The 22,281-nt window shown below is 40.6% G+C and overlaps 1 protein-coding gene across 2 annotated transcripts in view; it reads left to right on the top strand.

The window, feature by feature from the left end:
• The first annotated feature begins 9,076 nt into the window (after positions 1 to 9,076).
• The window catches only part of SPTBN1 (spectrin beta, non-erythrocytic 1), a 198,619-nt gene continuing 185,414 nt past the window's right edge, over positions 9,077 to 22,281 (top strand). Inside the window, exon 1 of one of the 2 annotated variants that reach the window (XM_019421876.2) lies at positions 9,077 to 9,300. The gene's annotated coding sequence lies outside the window, so the exon portion shown is untranslated. Of the gene's footprint in view, positions 9,301 to 9,880; positions 10,009 to 22,281 lie in introns of those variants that run through there. The other variant, XM_019421932.2, reaches the window with a different exon arrangement.

Here is a 22,281-nt window from a genome sequence, read left to right on the forward strand (position 1 = left end):
CAATTAGAAATCCAATGTATGACATTCTTAGATTGCTGTGGTCCAGGGTCCCATTTGGAGAGAATCCTGAGATTAAATTACTTGCAGCTGAGGCAGGCCCACGTTTAGCCAGTATATATTGCATCAAACCCCAGCACTCCTGCTTGGTTACTCCTGGGAAGGCTTCAGAAGAGCTTTTCAAAGCAGACCTCATAAAAACAAACACCCCCACTACGACCCCCATCTTCTGTCCCCTTAAAAAAGCAAACAACAATACCGCTCTGTTCACCAAACACAGGGGGATTTTCTGTTTAAAGTATCTTTTCTTATTTCATATTGGCAGGACTTGTTAAGGAACCGATGGCTTTCAAGTTGCATGAACTTTGAAACAAAAACATATAAGAATCCAGGTGCTTAAAACTTCCTCAAACTTAGATACTTCCTTACAACCTTCATCTAAAAAAAGTCTTTTTAAAGTTTTATTAAAGCAATTTCAGTTAAAAAAAAAAAAAAGAAGGGTGCCTTTGGCCCCATATTTTGACTCATTATGTTTGAGTGTAAAGCTAGTAAGTAAAATGTCATAAGATCCTATTTCCCTTTTCAGACTTAGAAACAAACTTAGAAACTTGGTGTCAGATCTGAGTTTGAATTCTGTTTTCATCACTTACTAGCTGTAAGACCTCAGACAAGTAACCCAACCTCTTTGTGCCTCAATTTCCTCATTGGTAAGATAGAGTAATAAAAGTACAAATACATGTAATAAACAAACAAGTAATAAATAAAATGAGTATGTGTACTTAGCGGAGTGCCTAGAGATGTATGTGAGTGACAAAAATAACAGTGTTAAAACAATAACAAAAAATTATTATACTTCATATCTCATGTAGGGGAAATACTAACTGAAATCGAACAAATACAGTATTTCTTCATTTTTGTGATTCTTTACAGGCTCCAGTTTCAGTCTTAAATAAATGCTTATCATTAAAATTGAACTCTTGTTTACTCTAGCCTGCGTATAAAAGAAAAAACCCAAGAGAAGAAAAGAGCCTGCCAACCATGAGAAGCAAGCAAGGAAGGAATTTCATTGCCTCCACAGCAAATGTTCAGATAGTCTGAGTGTTTTATTGTCATGAGACACAGCATTTATGCTGCAGCTGGGCATCCCCACCTACTGAGAATCTGAGGGCCCAGGATGGGAAATGAGGACACTCCAACATCAAAAGTATGACTGGGGGGCAAAGTGGATAAGATCTAATCACTCAATCCAGACAGAAGAACTTCTCCTCAAACCAGTGGCATGTTAAACTTTTCTGACCTCTGTGGGGAAGTGATTTTTCTTCTCTTTGTTCCTCACCCATCAGCCTATGAATTTCTGCAATTTCTCAAATGAATTCTAGGCATGAATCTAGCCCACTTCTGGAATCCTTTACATAGGCTGGCAAACTATGTCACGTTGGGGGGTGGGGTTATCTCTAGGCAATGCCTCTCTGTCATTGCCAAGGTCATCTTTGGACTTCTGAAAGAATGACACCAGTCATGAAAATATTAGCCATGCCTGCCTTCTGCTCACAAGGGAGCACCAAGGCTTGCCACCCACACATACCAAGGCCATTGTGATGGAGGCACTATGGAAAGCCTGGAAGGTGGAGATTAGGCCTCACTTTGGATTCTCACTTGGTAGCATATTCCAAATTCTAGTTGCTTTTCTTCAGTTTTCCTCAGCCTAAATAGGGAGGATGCCAATAACTGGAGTCCCCATTGACAATACCTAGAACAAAGTTGTCCAATAGAAACATAATGTGAACCACATATGTAATTTAAACATTTTGGGGGGATGCCTGGGTAGCTCAGTTGGTTGAGCATCCGACTTCAGCTCAGGTCACGATCTCACGGTTCCTAGGTTCGAGCCTTACATTGAACTCTGTGCTGACAGCTCAAAGCCTGGAGCCTGCTTCAGATTCTGTGTCTCCATCTCTCTGTGCCCCTCCCCGGTTCATGTTCTCTCTCTCTCTCAAAAATAAATGAACATTAAAAATATTTTTAAATAGCCATATTTGAACAAATAAAAATAAATGGTAAAATTAATTTTAAAAATAGGTTTTATTTAATCCATCATATCCAAGATAATTTCATAGCAACATATAACAGATATTTAAAAAATTGAGATATTTTATTTCCTTTTTTTTTTAACTAAGCCTGAATCTGGTGTGTATGTAGACGTCACAAAATTTACAGTTAAAGCAAGTAGATTCGAATATCCAAGTTGTTCCAAATACAGTTAACATTTTTCTGATAACTCAAACCAAGAACTGATTTTTAAATTTAAATCTCAATTCATTAAAATTAGGTAAAATTGACGAGCACTGGATATTGTATGTAAGTGACAAATCACTAGATTCTACTCTTGAAACTAATATTACACTGTATATCAACTAACTAAACTTGAAATTAAAACTTCAAATATTAAAAATTAAGTAAGTAAGTAAGTAAAATTAGAAATTCAGTTCTCTGTCACTCCAGCCACATTTCTAGTGGCTATTATTGTATGAGACACTGCAGGCTGAGAAAATAAAGAAAAAGTGCATGATGTTTTATGGAGAGGTCTTCTGCTGCTACATCCTCAAGTGCTATATGCCAAAGGGAGGGTCCAATAACTTTTTCTAGTTTGTTCCCAAAACAATACGGACTCAGAATCCCTTTAACATTTCTGTGGTGGGATAATTAAAATCAAGCTGTCTGAAAATAGGCAAGTGGAATAATCAACTTACATATATGAGAGGTACATGGTGACAAACCCTTTCTCAAGTCGTGCATTGTAGGAAAGTTTTAAAGAATATGCAGAAGCCTATTCACCAGATGGGACAAGTGGTTGGTTGGTTGTTGAAAAATAATGTTAAATGAGAAATAAAAAAGATTTTCACTTTTGAATTATATTTTTTTAATTGGGGTGAAATCCAGATAACCTAAAACTAACCATTTTAAAACAGACATTTCAGTAGCATTTAGTATAGTCATTATGTTGTGTAACTACCACCTCCACGTAATTCTAAAACACTTTCATCACCCAAAATAAAATTTCATACCAATTAGGTATGAAATTAAGTATACCCCATTCACTCCCCTGCTCCTCTCCCAGTCCCTGGCAACCACCAATCTGTGTTCTATCTCTGTGGATTTACCTATTCTGGATATTTCATATAAATGGAATCATATAATATTGACTTTTTGTGTCTTTTTTTCCCACATTATACATGTATCAGTGCTTTATTCCTTTTATGGCCGAATACTCTTCCATTGTATATATATACCATATTTTGATTCATCCATTGTTGGACATTTGGGTTGTTTCTACATTTTGACTATTGTGAATAGTGCTATTATGAACATCTGTGTACAAGTGTTTGCGTGATACCTGTTTTCTGGACTTTGGGGCATATAGTTGGGTATGGAACCGCTGGATCATGTGGTGATCCTGTTTAACTATTTGAGGAACTGCCAAACTCTTTTCCACAACATCTGCACCATTTTACATTCCCACCAGCAATATATGAGGCTTCCATTCCTCTACATCTTGCTGAATTTTCTTTTCATTCATACTTGTTATTTTCTTTTTCTTTTTCTTTTTTTAAAGTAAAGCTATGGCCTAAATGGGTGATGAGCATTAAGGACGGCACTTGTTGGGATGAGCACTGGGTGTTATATGTAAGTGATGAATCACCAAATTCTACTCCTCAAATTATTATTACACAACATGTTATCTAACTAGGACTTAAATAAAATTAAAAAAAAATTAAAGCTATCCTTGTGGGTGTAAAATACTGTTTCATAGTACTTTTGATTTGCATTTCTCTAATGACTAATGATGTTGAACATATTTTCATGTGCTCATAGGCGATTTGTATTATCTTCTTTGGAGAAAATTCTATTTGAGTCCTTTGCCCATTTTTTAATTGAGTTGTCTTTTTGTTGTTGAGTTGTAAGAGTTCTCTATGTATTTTGGATACTAGACCCTTATTAGATGTGTAATTTGCAAATCTTTTCTCTTATTTTCTAGATTGCTTTTTCATTTTCTTGGTAATACCCTTTGATGCACAAAAGCTTACAATTTCCATAAGTCCAACTTGTCTGTATTTATTGTTGTTTGTCATGCTTTTGGTGTCACATCTAACAATTCATTGCCTAATCCATGAGGCACATTTTGAAAAAATAACAATAGATTTATATCTGGAAAAAGACATAAAATTTTACTTTACTTGAAACATGAATTTAAATTTACCTGCTAATCAGTTGATAGTCAAAAGGTTTCCTCCAACATGTTTACTGAGTGAAAGACCACTTATTTTTGCATAAGCCACAACTATATGATAGTTTGATTTCTTTTAAGTTGACTAAGAATTTAGAGACGCTTGCAAAGCAACCTGCCTCCAGATATTTCAAAGTTTTTATGATTTCCATTCTTCCCTAAATTTTAGTGTTATCTTGCCCACATATAATTTGATGCAGTATTTTTAGCCTTTAACAGACATTTAAATAATATGCAACTTAGGGGCACATGGGTGGCTCATTTGGTTAAGTGTCTGACTTTTGATTTCGGCTTAGGTCATGATCTCAGGCTTCATGAGATCAAGCCCTGCACTGGGCTCTGAGTTAATAACATGGAGTCTGCTTGGTATTCTCGCTCTCCCTTTCTCTCTGCCCTCCCTTCATGTGCATGTGCACACGCTCTTCTCCCCCATCCCTCTGCTCAAAATAAGCAAATAAACTTTAAAATATGCAAATTAGTTATCGCTGAAATAAGTCTCTTTGCACACTCATATTTATTTGGCTTATGTGATGCTTAATTATAATAAGAATAATTACTAAGTAAAATAGGTATAACTATAACAAGTATAATTGGCATAAATAAATTTGGGAATAAACTCAACTGACTTGGTAAGTACATAGCACGATGGCAGGAACTGAAAAATACAGTTGTAGCAGAATACAGCCCACTGTCAAAGTGTGCTTGGTGTGCTATGGACATCAGTCAATCTGCTCACAATACAGAGGAAATGAATTGTGTAATCCAAATGTGTTAACTGAAGAAGAGTTAAGAGAGCAGTTATTCTATTATTCTAGAGGTCTCAATTTAAAATTATTTAAAACATTTTTTAAACATTTTTAAACCTTGTGGTAACAAATACATAAAATTTACCATTTTAACCCTTTCAAGTGTACAGTTCAATGGCATAAAGTACATTCACATTGTTGTGCAAACATTACAACCATCAATCTCAAGAAGTTTTTCATCTTGCAAAACAAAACTGCTTCTTAATAATAATGCAATGTCAAGCACACAGCTCTGCTATGCTATCTTCTAAGCAGATACCAGTGGCTCTTCGTAGCAAGTGTGACCTTGGGCAACTTATTTAACCTGCTGTTGTCTTCAGTTTTCTAATCTACAAGATGGGATTAATATCTACCCCACAGGACTAACAAAAAGGACAAAAAATATATTTTTTAAAGCATTTTAAAAACTGAAAGCATTTTACAATTGCTACTTACGTTTATTTTTATTAATAGAAAATTTGAGGAGACTTTCATAGAAAGCTAGGCTTCTTATTCTCATCACTTTATAAATATTATTTCTACATATTTAGATTATTGAGATTTATCATCCCACATATATCTTACTTGTTTATTGATTGTATCCCCTACTAGAAAGGAAAATCCATGAAGGCAGTGATTTTTTTCTATTTTGCCCATTGCTCTATTTCATGGTCTAGAACAGATCAAAGTATATATATTTCCTGAATAAATGAGAGAATGAATTATTTCATACATCAGTAAATGTGTTATTAGTGCTTTAATATTAGTGCTTTAATATTAAAAACTATTAATTCATGATATTGGTAGCTCAAACATGTAAGTCTTTACATCTTCCCAGTGCTAAATTAATATGTCTGAAGCCCCAAATAGAACATTTCTACTATGAGGAAACTTCCAGACTAGTTCAGAGTTGAAAGGAAGTCAAGTTTAGGAGTAAATAGAAATGAAAAACATTTATTCAAATGTTCAAAATGTGTTCTCAATTTCAAATTTTAGGGTATTATCAATACAATAAAAGATGGGTTTTAATTGGGTTGATTTAATGTAACCAAGGAAATACTTTAAGCACCAGTCTCTCTTTTCTAAACAAAACAGGCAGACAATACTATTGTTTGTCAATATCTGGTTTCAAGTATAGCTATGGGACTTGCTTTGGCAAATGAAATGTGAGTGGAGGTAACCTTACGTCATTTCTGGGTGGAAGTATTTAGTTGCTGGTACTTAACCCTCCATCATAGTCTTTCCTTACAATGGAGATTGTGCAAGTACCCACTGACATGGAGGTACCATAATATTAACATATTCTATAATGCTGAGCTGACACATAGAAGACAGCTTCGCCCAAGAGACGGTCTCTTGGAACCACAGTTGATTTGATATCAGCAATAAATTAACTCGTTGATTTGGAACTCGTGTGCTATACTGAGATTTGGGAACTGTGTATTATAACATCATAATTTAGTCTGTAGTGACATATATATATAGACAATCTTTTCGTCTACATTTTGAATGGCAAGTTAAAATAACAATTTGTATCTGCAAAAGTTTTGTAATAAAGTACTATTTCTATGGGAGACAAAGATATATAATCACGTGGCTTCAAAAATGGAGAGTAATAGTATACAGACATGATTATCAATGAGTTCTAGGTTCCTTTAAATCATCTTGATTTCTATTGTGAGGAAGAACTCAACAAAGCAGCTTCTGACATATTTGAGAATAATCCTTTTGAGTTACCATCTCTACTAAGGCTTTTTATCCTTTTCTAGATTATTGCCTTTCACAGAGATATAGGTCTTCACCAATAATCTCTCCATATTTAGACTCTTTTATTTGTCCTGTTACTTTTTTTTGGTCAGTGGTACACTGGGCTCTTCTAGATGATTTTTTTTTCCATCAAAAAAATTCAAAATTGTGAGGTATTTATAGTGAAAGTCTGATGAAAACTCAGGTATTTGTAGTGAAACTTTGAATCCTTGCCTTTCACATTTTTGAAATACTTATTGGCACTTTACTAGAGTACCTTGCTAGGGTTGTGTGTGGCCTCCCTTTTTGAAAGAAATTTTTAAAAATTAAGTGGGAGTGGAATGGGGTAGGGGAGGTGACTCATCCATTAAATGGAGATTTATTCAAGTACTGTTATTTGCGATAAAGGAAGCTGTTAAGAGTCACCATTTCAGAGTAACACTGCAAGAATTTAAACAGGCATTTTCCACAATTGCCATTGTTTTCTTTGGTATTTCATTAACATTGTGGGTAGGGACTGCTGAGGGCTATGGAGCAAAATAAGTGAAAGGGAAACAACTTTCCTTCCTGGTGGATTTCCTGTATTACCTAATGAGGGCAGCCACTTACGTGTTAATTCTGTACAATTCAACAAATATTTTTGAGCACCTCCTAAGCGCCTGCTATGTGCAAAACAGTGAACAAACAGACAAAAGAACCCTGTCTTTGGAGAGTTCACCTTCTGGCGGTGTTGATCAACCCTCTGGGAAAAATATTAAATTACTTGCCTTTCTCAATTTTTTTTTCCATATATATCAAAAGTAAACATTGATCCAAACATCCAAACTGATGGTGAAGCGCTAAAAGGAAGAATCATCTTCACTCTGCTGGAACAATTTCATTTACATTTACTTAAAAATATATTCATTTAAAAAATACATGCAAAAATATAAACCCACCAGGCCTCGGGTCTATTGATTTGAGATCGAAGCATGATCTAAATTGACTTTTTTTTTTTTGTCTTTATTCAGCGGTTGAGGTCAGATCTTTAGGGAGAGAAGCCTTTGGGCGTATTCAAAGGAGAAGGGCCCTCTTCCTTGTGAAAGCTTGCAGTGCAGCCGTTGGCTACCTACAAGGCAGGCAGAACGTCAGTTTCCCCCGACTCTGCTCTCTAAAGAGCGTTTCTATTCGTGGACATGGTGATGACACCATCCTTTCTCCCCAACAGTGGCGGTTCCATAATTTCTACATAGCCTGGGGACTGACTGGGTGGGCAAGCTGGTTGGGAAGAGGCGTTAGCACTTGACAAAAACTCGAGTTAACGGCCGGTGTCCGTCTCAGGGTTTTTGGGTAGGGGAAGAAAACAAATTCTAAAACCATCGCGGGGCTTGCCCTGCTGCCTGAACAACCCCACTCCGCACGGGTGGCTCAGGAAACGCACCCGGTTTTAGGTTAAAGTGAGTGAGCCAGAACGCCCAGAGGCAGGAGTTGGACAAACCACTTGTAGGGACTGTCCGCCCTGAGGGACACGGTGAAGAAGCACTCACAAATCGGGGGAAGATCGTGATTTCACCGAGGAACAACCCTCTGCCCCCACCGCCCAACGTTTCCCACGGAGAGGTCACTGTGGCTCTTCATGAGGCTGGGCGGAACCTATAAGGCATCACCACCTATATCTAAAACCAAAACAACCAAAAGACGCTCTAAAACCTCTCTCAACACTCTCCAGCGCGTTCCAAACGCCAACATCGCGGGCGAAAAGAGGCTGCACAAATCACGTAGAAAATTAGGCTGCCCCTTTCTAAAGCGATAATCAAATTAGCCTCAAATTAAACGTGAAATTGGCCCTCGCCGGCTGTGGGGGACAAAGCCCCCATTGTCCCTTCGCCCGGGTAACGGCGGCGGCGGTGCCCACCCAGGCCAGGCCAGCCTGGCGGGTCCCCGCGGCATATGACGAGGTAGGCGCCGGGCCGGAGGAGAGCCTCAGCTGGGGAGTGCGTGGACGCGCCGGAGGTTCGGCTGGCGCGCGCTGCAGGCGCTGGGTGGGCGGCTGCGGGGCTCCCGACAGGCGCCGAGGGTAGGAGAGGGAGGAACTGAGGGAGGGAGGAGCGGTGAGCGGAGAGGAGTGTGGAGGGTGTGCGGGAGAGAGCGTGTGCGCGCGCGTGTGTGTGCGCGCTCCCGGCGCCCGCGCGCTCTCTCTCCCCGCCCCTAGCCCCCTCCCGGCCCGCTCCCTCCCCTCCTCCCCCCGCCCCGCGCTCCCGCCCAGCCCCCGGAATCAGTGCAGCTGTTGCCGTGCAGGCTGCGGATTCCTCCAGTCCCTCCCTCGGCCGCCTCTCCGCCCGGAGCGAGCGCGCAGCCCCGCGCAGCAGCGCCCACCGGTCCCGTCCTGTGAGCCCCGGCCCCAGCCGCGGACAGCCCCGCGGAGTCGCCTCCCGGCCCACCCGCCCGGCCGCCGAGGAGCGGGAGGAGGACGGGACCCCGGCGCCCCCACCCCCTTATCCTCGGGAGGTAGGTGGGGGGCCTAGGCTGGAAGATGCCAACTCACTGGGGCTGCCTCCCGGGCGGGCTCCTGGGCGGCGGGAGGACAGGAGGAGGGGCGCGGGCCCAGGCCCGGAGGACGCCGCTGCCCCGCCAATGCCCTGCGCCTGGGGAGCGGCGTGGGGGCAGGGAGACTGCGGAGCAGGGGCGGGGGCGGCGCGGGGAGCCTTGATCTCCAGTGCTTATTAGTACGCGGGCTATGCGGACAGGGGCGGCAGGCTCCGCAGTGAGGCGAACGCAGCTCCCCCGTGCGCACCGCGGCCGCCCAGCCCCATCTTCGGACGCAGCGGCGCGGATTCCTCCCTGCCTCCGCCGCCTACTCCCTCCAGCTGGGCGCAGCGGCCCCTGGTGCGGGGGTGGGTGCGGAGTGGGCAGCACGCGGGGCGTATTTTCGGGTGCCCTCCCTGCGGCCGGGGCTGGTGGGGAGCGGGGGCGGCGTTGACAGGGCCGGGCTGTGCGCGTAACGGTACGGGGGATGCGGCCAGGCGTGGTCCCCGCTGCGCTGCGCTGCAGCTAAACCGGAGGCGGCGGCCGGGCGCCCCCCCCCCCGCCCTTCCCGGCGCCCGCCCCCCGCCCTCCCTGCCGTCCCCACTCTCCCAGGGCTGGGCGTGAGCCGCCTCGGGGCGCGGAGCGGCGGCGGCGCCCGCCCTTCAGCTCCAGCCACCGGCTCTTCAACAGGTTTGTATCAGCGCGGTGACCCTCCGGGCTGGCCTTTGGGGTGGTGGGCTGGAAGCCCCTCTCGTCTTCATCTCTCACACCACGCCCGCGGCCCTCCTTTTTGGGGGGAGCCTTCTCTTTGTTTTTGTGAGAGGAGAGATGCCAAGTGCCTGCCGTCAGATGGGGAGGGGAGTGTTGTGGATGTCAGTATACGAAACCAAGTCCATTATTTTTCCAGTCAAAAGCAGGGCCACAGAGCGAGGAGAGGGCGAGTGTGACGGTGCTTCAGCAGAGGAGAAAAATGGATTCGGTGGGGTTTATTTGGGCGGGGATGTGCTTTTTTGGCAAGATGGATGGCTCCCAGTGCCCTCGCCGTGATGCAGCACAATGCAGCAGTATCGCAGCCTCCCCTGGTTCTCGCTGCCGGGGCTTGGCACGGCCACTCGGCGCCTGCGGCCCCCGCCCGGCCCCACCCAGGCCCGGGGCTGCCCTTGGCCGCGGCTGGGAGCTGCTTCTACCTTGTCATGCTGCTTCAGCTGGATGTGGCGTCAGGAGGACCAGGTCACCTAGCAGTGAGGGGGGAGTCTGCTGTTTGGGGTGAGCCCTCCCGCCCCGCCTGTCGGGCTGTGCTGGGAAGAAGGGGCGTCCTGCAGCGCCAATGCAGGCTGAGGGAGCCGGCCTGCGGTTGCGGACGGGAATCTGATCTTCGACCCAGGGACCTGAGCCGTAGGGAGGGGCTGCAGGGAGGACAGGCCCGGGGGTGTGCAGAGGCAGTGGTGCAGTCAGTATTGGGAGTCGCAGTGTTTTCTGTGCATTACCCATAATCTGTGACTGCAACCCAGCTATCCATCGATTTCTTCATATGTGAAAAGTTGATTAATTGGAGCTTCACAGCGATGACATTACAGTACCTCTGTCTTTGGTTAATACTAAGAATATGAATCTTTCCTATAGGAAACCATTTTTTTGAAATGAAATGATTGGTGTGTTTTAGTTCTTACGTCTCTGAGACATTTCTAAAAATACTAACATTCAGTAAGTTGTTTTAAAAAGGAACGTATTTTTTGATGGATTAAAAATTGTTTCTTTAACCTGTATTTGCTGTATTTCCATCATTTGCTTTTTTCTGTAAATCAAGTACAGTTGCATATTTGGATTCTTTACTAAGGATTATTAGGTAAGTGAGTGTCATGATTGTTGGTCAGTTGGTATTCAGATTGATTTAGATAGTCAAGTTAAGTGTACAGTCATGACTAATGGAATTATCATGGTAACTGACTGCACTTGTGTTTGTTTATATGTATTTTTTGCATACATATTTTTTGCAGATGTGGCTGGGGAGGGAGACCAAGAGAAAGGGGAGACCACCAAGGCCTCGGTGGCTGGTATTTGGTCAGAGGAGATGATTCCCAGTGTCCTCATCTGTTTAGTCTGGGAACATTGGGAATTTCTCTTCTAAATGCTGCTTCCACAATTCATTTATTCAGTGTGCGATGGCAAATGGGATACATCTAAATGTCACCCCAGGCTCTTCTAAAATGTTTAAGTGAAAAAGAGAATTTCAGTATGCTAACTGGAAGGGAAGGTCAGTGTTTCAATGCAAGAGCGTATCTACTTTTATTTTTAAAAACTCTAATGAATCCAGCTTAGTGGCATTTGATTTTATGGGGCTCTTCAGAGGAGAACTGAATTTAAATTGTGTGGTTTATGTGCATTATTTTGAATTTCTCTAATAGACGGCCATTAAGATACAGAATTTTTTTTTAATTTGGATTTCATCGTTGCTCTGGTTGTATAAAATTGTGATGCCTACGGATGGTTGGGAGTATTGTTTCCATGGATTATCCAGACATTTTGGATTTATTATGTTGTAAAAAAATATCCTGTGTTGATGGCACAGGGGGTTTAGCTGTTCTGACGTACACACCAGGTGCAGAATTCTGTTAGGTTATGCTCTTTGTAACTCTGTCATCTCTGGACTAACCAAACCCTTCATCTGAGAGTAGCATTGGGGCCATAAGGAAACTGCTGTCACTTGGCCATCTCCTGCTATGCAGGCTTTCTGTGCAGAGCATCTCTGGGGTGAGACTAGTAACAACAGTCTGTGATGTTGTAGGAGCAAGTGAGAAGACTTCACTCTCTACTTGTGACACATCCTTAGCAGAGACTTGGCACTGGCGTTTCCTTGGAAGAGTCTGTCTGAGTGGTTATTGAGTGCTGTATGAAAGCATGACTCTACGTGTAGAAGTACTATTTTGAGATGGAAGGATTTTACTACTACTAAACAAACAGACATGATGAGTGAATATTATTTGATGTGGTTTTTGTTAAAATAATAAGCTTTTCATTTTAAGAGCATATTCTTAGGAGTCTAAAGCTATACACACACATGTATATATACAGTGATGTGATGCTCCTTTAATTATTTTGGGCCCTGACCAACATCTGCATTATAATCAGTCTTTAACTAATGTTCTGTGGCTTTCCTTAGGGTAGTCCTGGTTTCTTCAATACTACTGGGAAACCATTTTTCCATTAGGAAGGGACTAATACGTCTTCTGGAAAGACTACTTCTATAGGTTTGTGGAAGTGAGTAAAACCCCTCATGGGTTTCTCTTGTAAATTTTCAGTCCTTGCTGTCTCCCAAAGCACCTTTTCTTTGCAAAAGACCTAGTTTAGTATTCTTGATTTTTCTTTTTTTTTTTTTTTTAATGTTTTGTTTTATGGGGGGGGCGGGGCAGAAAGAGAGGGAAACAGATCATCCCAAGCAGGCTCCCTGCTGTCAGTGCAGAGCCCATGTGAGGCTCAAACTCACAAACTGTGAGTTCATGACCTGAGCCGAAATCAAGAGTCGGATGCTTAACCCACTGAGCCACCCAGGCACCCCTTCTTGATTTTTCTGATAACAGTAATCCTGTACCCAAGTTTATATAGTGTAGGAGTAGTATCATCAATTTCTGTATCTTAGTGGGTAAAATGAAGCTATCCCAGTTAGAGGCACCCATACTTCTGTTTTTAGACATTACCCAAAAAGGCGTTTTCATAATGTATTGATATGGTATGGTAGTAAGGTTTGTGGAACAGTAACATCAGGAGTTATAAATACAGATTCTTAGAGGTCTCATTCCAGATCCACCCCATCAGAATTTGCATTTTAACTAGACCCCTAAGTGACTTGTATGCATGTTAAATGGAGAAACTGCTCTACTTCTTCAGCTAAGGGACCTCTGTATCACAAGGTTCCTTCTGGTATCTTTCTTTTGTCTTTTGCTAAAGTATCAGCACGTTTTTCCCTTTGTGTTATTAAGTGGTATTGAAGAAAGGGATGCACTGACTGTAAATCACTTAATACAGGAGTACATTGTAAAGTTCTTTAATCTTTAGGTGGAAGACCCTTACTTTTTGTAGTTTATTTAGGTTAGTCAAGTTTTTTAGTTCTTTTCTAGAACGCTTCTAAAGCTGGTAAACAATATGCCCTCCCTGTCTAGAGAAAAAGGCCTTGGCTTTGAGACAGCAGAACTAGAGTCTGGAAAGCTTGCCTGAGTGAGTGCAAGGTGTCCCCTCTGGTCCCTTTGCTCTCTTCTGACTGACATCTTGTTCTCTGTTGTCAGTTACTTCTGGTATGTTCGCTGTCCTGCCCCTCTGGTCCATTGCCTTCTTGAAGTTTTTTATTAAGTGATTTGTACATACAAAATAATGCTCATAAAAGATATGTTACAGAATCATAAACCAGTGGACACTCACACAAGCACCACCTAGTAGAGGAAAAACCTTATCATTGTACATTCATAGTCCCTTGAGTGATTCTCTGTCATCCCATCTGAAGCAACCACTGTCCTGAGTTTTAGGCTTATCCTTCCCTTGTTCTTCTTTATGGGTTACCCTTTAAAGTTTTTTAATATTAGTATGTTTTTGAAGTTTATGTAAAAGGAATGATACTTCATGTATTTTTCTGTGTCTGGTGAACTTTTATTTATTTATTTATTTTTAATTTTTTTAATGTTTATTTCTGAGACAGAGAGAGACAAGCATGAGCGGTGGAGGGGCAGAGAGAGAGGGAGACACAGAATCTGAAGCAGGCTCCAGGCTCTGAGCTGTTAGCACAGAGCCCGATGCGGGTCTCGAACTCACAGACTGTGAGATCATGACCTGAGCCGAAGTGGGACGCTTAACTGACTGAGCCACCCAGGCGCCCCTCTGTGTCTTGAACTTTTAGATTAACATTTTATTCCTGGGATTCATTCATTTTGTGGCTGTGGTTCATTCATTTTTACTGCTGTATAGTATTCCACTACAACTTATTTATTCCTTTTACTGTAGATAGAGATTTGGATTGATCCCAGTTTTTTGCTCTTACAAAAAGGCTGCTGTGAATGGGTCTTCTACATGTCTCTTAATACATATGAGGAGATAGATTTAAACATACATACACATATTATCTGCCTCTCTGAGGAATGAAATTTGCTGGATGATAGAGTATGTGGATTGTCAACCTTACTAGATATGCCAAACTATTTTTCCCAAGTGGTTGTACTGTTTGTGTTCCTACTAGTAATGTATGTGTTATGATTAGTCCACAACTTTGCCACTACTTCATTTAACAGACTTTAAACTGTTGTCTAGTTGATGTTTATGAAATGTCTCGTAGCGCTTTTTATTTGCCATTTCCCTGATTACTGAGGTTAAGTATCTATTTATATTATTGGCCATTTGGGTTCCTTCTTTTGTGAAGTCCCTGTTAAGTCTTTTGCCTGTTTATCTTTTAAATTTGTTTCTTACTGTTTTGTAGGAGTTCTTTATGTAGATTGCTTCCTAATCCCTGTGGATTATATGTGTTGCAAAAATTGCCTCCCAGTTTGTGTTTGTTTTTAAAAACTCTTCTTAGTTTCTTTTGATGAACAGTCGTTCATAATTTCAGTAGTGTCATAATCAGGTTTTGTCCTTTAAGGTTTATGAGGATAATTTTGTTATTGCAGAAAAATTTTTTTCAGTTGGGAAAGAGCATGAGTTTTGGAGTCAAACAGATCTGGGCTCAGATCCTAATGCTATTCTGTATTGTTCATGTGGCCATAGCTAGGTTCTAGCCTTGGGCTAGTTCGTTACTCTTGAAACCAGTTTCCTCATCAGTAAAATTGACATGTTAATACTTCCTCATACAGTTGTGAGACCACAGTGTATGGTGCTAGGAACATAGTAGGTATTCAGTTAATAACAGTTCCTTTACTTTCTCTTCAAACTGCCTAAGCTGTATGAGCCACTAACTTCTTTTAAATGCTTTCCCCAAACTACCTTAATATTTTTATGTCAAAAGAGGTATTAAACAGCTTATTCTTTTATTTTTTAAAAGGCTGTTTTACCAATGGAATTTATGTATTGATAAGCACAGGTTGTACGAGACCACTTACTAGAAACTCTTTGTCAGCTCAGGTTCCCGTTCTTGAAAGTAGTATGATAGTTCTTTTTACCAAGAAGCATTTATACTACTCTTTTCCCTTTGCTGCATCTCTAAGATTACTCTTCAGTATTAGTTTTTGATACGCTTATTGGATACTGGATAATAATTACTGGGTACCTTCTCTTGCCAGGGCTTGAAACTGGGTTGCAGTGATGGTGGTATGGCTGGTTTAATGTTAAATAAGATTTAGTTCCTGAATCTAAGGACTGTATACTCTACTGAATAGAATATACTCTCTATACATCCACAGAAGATAAAAGACCTCTTAATGTTCTGGTGTGTGACTTTGGCAAGCCATTTACCCTTCTGTTCTCAGTTCTAAATTTGTAAAATGAAAAACTTAGATGAAATTATAGTGGGGGATAAAACCTGGCACATGAGTATCATTCCCTCTGTCCCTGGCAGATGTAGAAAATCAGCCCTGATACTTTTTCTGCAAAGTTGAGATAGAGCCTCAGTAACTTTCTCAGTGCAGTGCTTCAGGCAGTGACTACCGGTTGATCAGATCTAATGCTTAATTTTTAAGATCCCATATACCCCTAATATTCTGTGATGGTAAGATATTGGAGTGACACAGCACTCTGGAAGAGTTGAGAATAGAGTGGAACAGGAAGAAACCAAAAGCAGGGAAACAAGAAATAGGTGATTGTGGGGGTCTGAAGGTTAAGGGAGCAGGTTATGGTGATAGCCAAGGAAATGAGAAGGAGGGGAGAGAAGGGAGAAAGGCTGTGAAGGCCCAGTCCTGTGCCAGCTGTTTGTAGGGTACATGGATGGGAAGTGGAGCTAACTGCATGAGGAGCTCAGGTGACAAAGATTTCAAATTTGGATGATGACAAAGAGCATGGTTGGTGATGATGAGAGAAATAGACCCAGGAAAGAATGGAAATCTGGTTGGTAAGAGAATCAGTTTTGTCTTTAAACATGTTGAATTTGAGGTTCCAGTAGAACCCTGAGTGGAGATAATGGAGAAGTTGAGACACATCAGGGCTAGTGTGGCTGATGGGAGGCTGTTGGATGCAAGGGTCCCAAGTTTCAGGCTCTGGAGTTACACAACCTAGTGACTCCTTCTACAGGCTAAGTGACTTTGGGCAAACTGCCTTAACCTGTCTGTGTGCCTCAGTATCTCCATCTGCATGGTGGTGGTATTGACAGTACTTGTCACAAAGGATCATTAAAGTTAAGTGAGATAATCCACTGCCCATTACAGTACCTTTGATTAGCATGAGACGTGGACATTTTGTCTCAATTTTATGCTTTCTTTCAAATAAATATTTTGATTTATTCAAAAAAGATATATCCCGGTAAACAATACCATCATTCAGATAAATAATGCTAAGTTCAATCTACATTAAACTTGTCCTTATGTCTGAATTATAGGTAAGGCAAACCTAACTAATACTTTTAACAAACAAGGAAACACTAAAATCCTACTATTCAGGGGAAAGGATATGAACAGATAGTTCAATAACTATAACTATATTGAATTATTCAAACTCACCAATAATACAAAACACAAAACAATCAGATTAATTTTTCCACTTTAATTAGTAGATAGATAATACTCTCTGGGATGCCATGAAATAGAAGCTCTGCATTACCTGTCAGGAGAATGTTTGGGTTAATACAAACTTAGTAGAAAACACTGGGTTATATATATAACAGAAACCTTAAATGTTTATAATTTTTTGGAGTGAAATCCCACTTGCAGTTCTGTAACCTAAAGAAAGAAATAAAAATAAGGACAGAGTTGGTTTTTTTTTAAGTTCTTTAAAAAAAATATTTTTTAATGTTTATTTTTTGAGAGAGAGAGACAGAGTGTGAGAGGGGGCGAGGGAGGGCAGAGAGAGAGAGAGAGAGAGAGAGAGAGAGAGAGAGAGACACCGAATCCAAACCAGGTTCCAGGCTTTGAGCTGTCAGCACAGAGTCTGACGTGCGTGGGACTGGAACTCACGAACCATGAGATCATGACCTGAGCCAGACTCTAAACCAACTGAGCCACCCAGGCACCCCAAGCACAGAGGGTTGGTTGTTTTTTTTTTTTTAATTTTTTTTAATGTTTATTTATTTTTGAGAGAGAGAGAGAGAGACAGAGTGAGAGTGGGGGAGGGGCAGGGAGAGGGAGTCAACAGAATCTGAAGCAGGCTCCAGGCTCTGAGTTGTCAGCACAGAGCTGGACGTGGGGCTGGAACCCATGAACCAAGAGATCAAGTCTCAAGTCAGACTCTTAACCTACTGACTCTTAGCCCAGGCACCCCCACCCAAGGACAGAGGTTTCTAAACAAGGATTTTCTTATCAGTATTTATAGTGAAAAAGCAAATGGGACATACTCAAATAAATTATGGCACAGGATTGGCTGGAATTCAATATAGTACTGGTTTGTTAAAATATTACTGAATTGGGAAAATGCTAACAATATCATATCCAGTGGAAATATCTTTATGCAAGGGTATATAATAGGGCTTAACTCCAGTTTTGTTTTATTAAATAAAAGACTGGAAGGAAATACATTAAAATATTAATGGTTTGCTTTGGATGGTGGGTTGATGGGTGATTTCCTTTCTTACAAGAAAGGAAATTCCAATGATGTAATGTTTCTCATTTTGAGTTTTGAAATATTTTATAAATAGAGAAGAGTACAGTAAATATAATAGACTACCATGAGGGCTGTTTTTAAATGATCAAAAAAGCAAGCAGCTTTTCATTTTAAGAAAGGAAAGAAAAAAAGCAAATGTGGCCACCTATAGATCATTATTAAAGAATAGTTTAAACTTCCAAAGGATTGCCTCATCTGTCCTTCTGTACACTTTTTTAAGGGCAGAGGAAAAATGCGTAAATCTGTATCTTCAGGGTATAGAGCTGAGAGGAAGTAGAGCATTCAGATGTGATGGCATGCTAATGTGACTCTATACTAACCTGGGTCAGGTAGAAAGGTGGGGAAGACCAGGATTCTTTAGTGTTTCCAAAATGCACACTTGGGAAGAGAGGGCCCTGGAATTCTATGACATACTTTTCTCACTTGTAGAAACCCAGCTACTGCTGGGATGTAACAATTAGGCCATCATGTTTCCTTGGAATTGGTCAGAAATATGGATAAAATTCCAAGTGAAAATTTTAAAATAAAAATAACTCCAGATGTATATTACTTCCAATTAATGGTTTCTCACCATTTGGGAGTAGTGTAAGCTAAGAGTGAGAGGAATGAATTTTAATAATATACTTCCTTCTTTGTATGAAAGGAAGTTCTTAGGTATGCATATGATTTATTGCATCTGTCTGTCACATAGGTGAGAAAGAGATGTATGTGTGATTGAGTAATCTCCACCATGAACGGAAGCAGAAGGCTATTTTAAGGCTTTGAAAGTGGGGAATTTTGTGGGGATAACATTTTGAAGGTGAATCTTAGGAATGAATCACATTGCCCTTCATCTTTGGTGGAAATGTTTGGAAGGAAATAGTACTTTTTGTTTCATGGTACAAATCCCAACGGTATTGGTACTTTGTAAAGTGTAGCTTGTAGAAATGAACTGATTCACTTCCACGAGTTTTGTGTTTTTTTCTGCCATCGATTTTAAGTGGTTGATTGGGGAGGGTTTCAGATTAAATGTGCTTTGAGATGTGAAAGTAAGATGTTATAATTTCAAGATTACTTTGAAATTGACCCTTGTTTATAGGTGTCATAATTCCATTCTTAATAAACTCTAAACTATGAAAGTAAACACCTGAGCGATTTTTAAAGCCATTTGACATCTCTGATGTGGAATATGGAGCATCCTTGTTTTTGATGTTAACATATAAACTTGAAGCCATTGGCTACTCAGTAAAGTCTGTATTAGAACATTATTACAAATTTTTATCCAACAGATGAACTAGGATGAAATGCAGAATGCTATATGTTAGCAGAATTTATTCTTTGGAGGTATATATGTATAATTAAATATATCTGTGCTTAGAACGTGGTTATCGCTGGTGATGGGATTGTGGAAGAGTTCTAATGTCATGTCCACATTTCCCAAATTTTTAGAGGTACCTAACGATAAACTCTTGCTCTTTATCAAAAATATCCTAATACCACCAATAAGCCTCATTTTAGATGGATAACAACTAATAAGTAAAATGACTGATCAGCCAAATATACCCTTTGCTATTCAACTTTTTTCTGTCAGAACTTACAGGAAAGCAGTATTAATACTAAAGATGTAAAGAGCACTGAAATTTTGAAAAGATTTTTCCATTCCGTATTTAAATATGCAGTTTATTAAGAGCCTTGGCGTTTTAGTACTTCCGTAGAGTGTGGGAAAAATGTAGGAATTGGGCCACAAGGGAGCGGGTAAAAAACATCCTCCAGGAGATCAGCGTCTATGGCTACTGTCTCTGGCTCTGAGTTTCTTGTTGTTTCCTTACCCTCTTGGGTAGCAGTTTCAGGGATAACTTTTGTTCTAGTGTGTTTGCTTCAAGGCTAAATCTAAACATTCAAGGGCTGTTCATTTTTCTGAAATGTTTTTCACCGGCTTACAGTCTTTGGGGTGGGATAATGCATGTTCTTATCATGGTTTACTCCCCCTCCCCCTTTTAGCCTTTTTATCTTATTTAAAGGGGAAGGAAAACTTGGGTTCTTCCCTAAAACAACGCTTATTTATTTTGTTCTCTGATGTTTAAACATTTTCTATTGTATTTTTAAATCGGTAGCATGGGAGTGTTTTTATAGTGAATAGAATAGTCAGTAAGAGTTAAAATATTCACTTTTTTTTACCTTCTTGGAATCCCTGAATATTTGACAGTGTCTGCTAATATATATATAGTATGTGTAATTTTTTTTCTGAGTGGCTTCTGAGGAATATATACTTTCATAAGGTTATAAATTAGCATAAAATCATCTAACATAAAGATTTTTTAATATTTTATTACCAAAATAATAAATGTTTATTGTAGATCATGGAAAATAAAAGTGAATGCAGAGAAGAAAATTAAACTCACTAGATATTCAGTGACTCCAGCAACACGCAGTTAACATTTTGGTGTTTATCCTTTAAACCTCTTTTCCCTGTGTATATATTTGTTCATCTCACAAATAAGGGCCAAATTCTCAGATCTCAGGCTAAAGATGTCATGTCTTGACAGTTTAAATAATCATTTGATACATGTAGCATGGCAAAACATAAAATCCTATTACTGGTCGTATTTAAAGCTGTGGCATGGACCCTGTCTGTTGCCTGAGCTGTTTTTAATGGTGGGGGTAGTAAAGAAAAATGGTGAAGAAACAGAAAATCCAAATTTTATTATAGATACTTTTCTTCTTTGAAGAAAAAAATACAGTGAAAAAGAAAAAGAAAAAGAAAAAATATATAGTGGAAAAATACCAGAAATTAAGTTCTCATTAGATAATGTGTGTTTTCTGTTTTGTTTCGGAAAGAATTCTCATCAGAGTTGCATTAATTCCCTCGAGGGACATCTCTATATGCTTTGGACAACATCTGATTTTACTTTTATCTTCAGATTTCAGAGAATCTTTAAAACAGCTACCCCATAACATGTTACAAATGGAATGGATATTGTTATTAGCATCTTAGTTTCAGAGGTAATAAATTTTACTGGGCTGGGTTTGGCTGTAACTGTTGAAAGCGTATACTAGAGCTCGACCTTCTTAGGGTCTTTGTATTGGCTGAATTCTTTAAAGTACTGTCTCTGGCTCTAAGATCTGTTTCAACGAGAAAAAGCAATGTACTTACTGGATTGTGCAAGCCAGTTATTTAAGCCCTGGGACATTGGATGGATGGAGGTGACTTGTTAGTGCTTCTTTGTTACTGTAATTCTGGTATTGGCCTTTTCCTTAAAAAGGTACTAAAAGAGTTTTTTTCATGTGCTTAGGGAAATGAGTGGAATACCCTTTCATTGGAAAAGAAAGTCCTTTCTAGCAGTTTCCATGAGGTACTTTGTGGTTGTTACTGGTCTTGTTTGGAGTGGTGGGCCCTGAGGAAAAGTGGCAATTGTCCTTCTTCCCGGGTTTAAATACTGAAGGCCAGTGGTACTTCCTTTTACAGTGTAGAGGAAAACTCAGCTGGGCTTGGTGATGGATGGACCGAGATTGGGGTTTGGAACTTAGCTGTGCTACATGGACTTCTTCTCTCCAAATAAGGGATTCTTCAGAAACTCCCAACCTGATAGGAATCATTCTTTTTGAGGGTGGCCACAAGTCATCAGGGGAAATGCTTGATGGTTATAGTGCCTGGGCTGTCCGAAACCTGTAGTAGGTACTTCAGCTTAACCTCCAGGCACCTGCACATGTTGGGTCTAGCACTTGGGGAGGCACTGAGGTGAGACAGTGCTCAACGTGGTCCCTGCACCCCAGGTTACGGGGAGACGGGGGGGGGGGGGGACGGGGACTAGGATGTGGCCTTATGCGGACCTCTGAATGGATAAGTACACCTGTCACTTTTTAAGGAAGCGAGTGGTGGTCAGAGGTATCAGTTGGGTAATTTTTCTGAGAGGGGCCTGGTCCTTCTCACAGCAAGGTTGACAACTCTGTGTTGCCAGCTGTCCTTAAATACCCAACTTATCTCCTGGGACGGAGTCAAGGGTGTACCATGATCCTTGGAGCAAAGACATTCGTGTGCTGTGCTATTGAGCAGGAAAGAAGCCAGTGCACACTTAGTGGCTTATTCTTTGTTTTAAAGGTAAGTTTTGTTTTGGTTTGTTTTTGTCTGTTTTTAAATCAACACCCACTGCTAAAGGAATTTCTGAGTTTCCGTGATAATCAGGATGATTTCTCATTTTGAAAAGCTTATTTTGCTTTTGAAGTGTGTGTTCCTGACTTTAAGAATACCAGCTTTCATTTAGGTCT

Source organism: Panthera pardus, unplaced genomic scaffold, assembly GCF_024362965.1.
Source record: "Panthera pardus isolate Hobbes unplaced genomic scaffold, ASM2436296v1 HiC_scaffold_25, whole genome shotgun sequence".
NCBI classification, from domain to species: domain Eukaryota; kingdom Metazoa; phylum Chordata; class Mammalia; order Carnivora; family Felidae; genus Panthera; species Panthera pardus.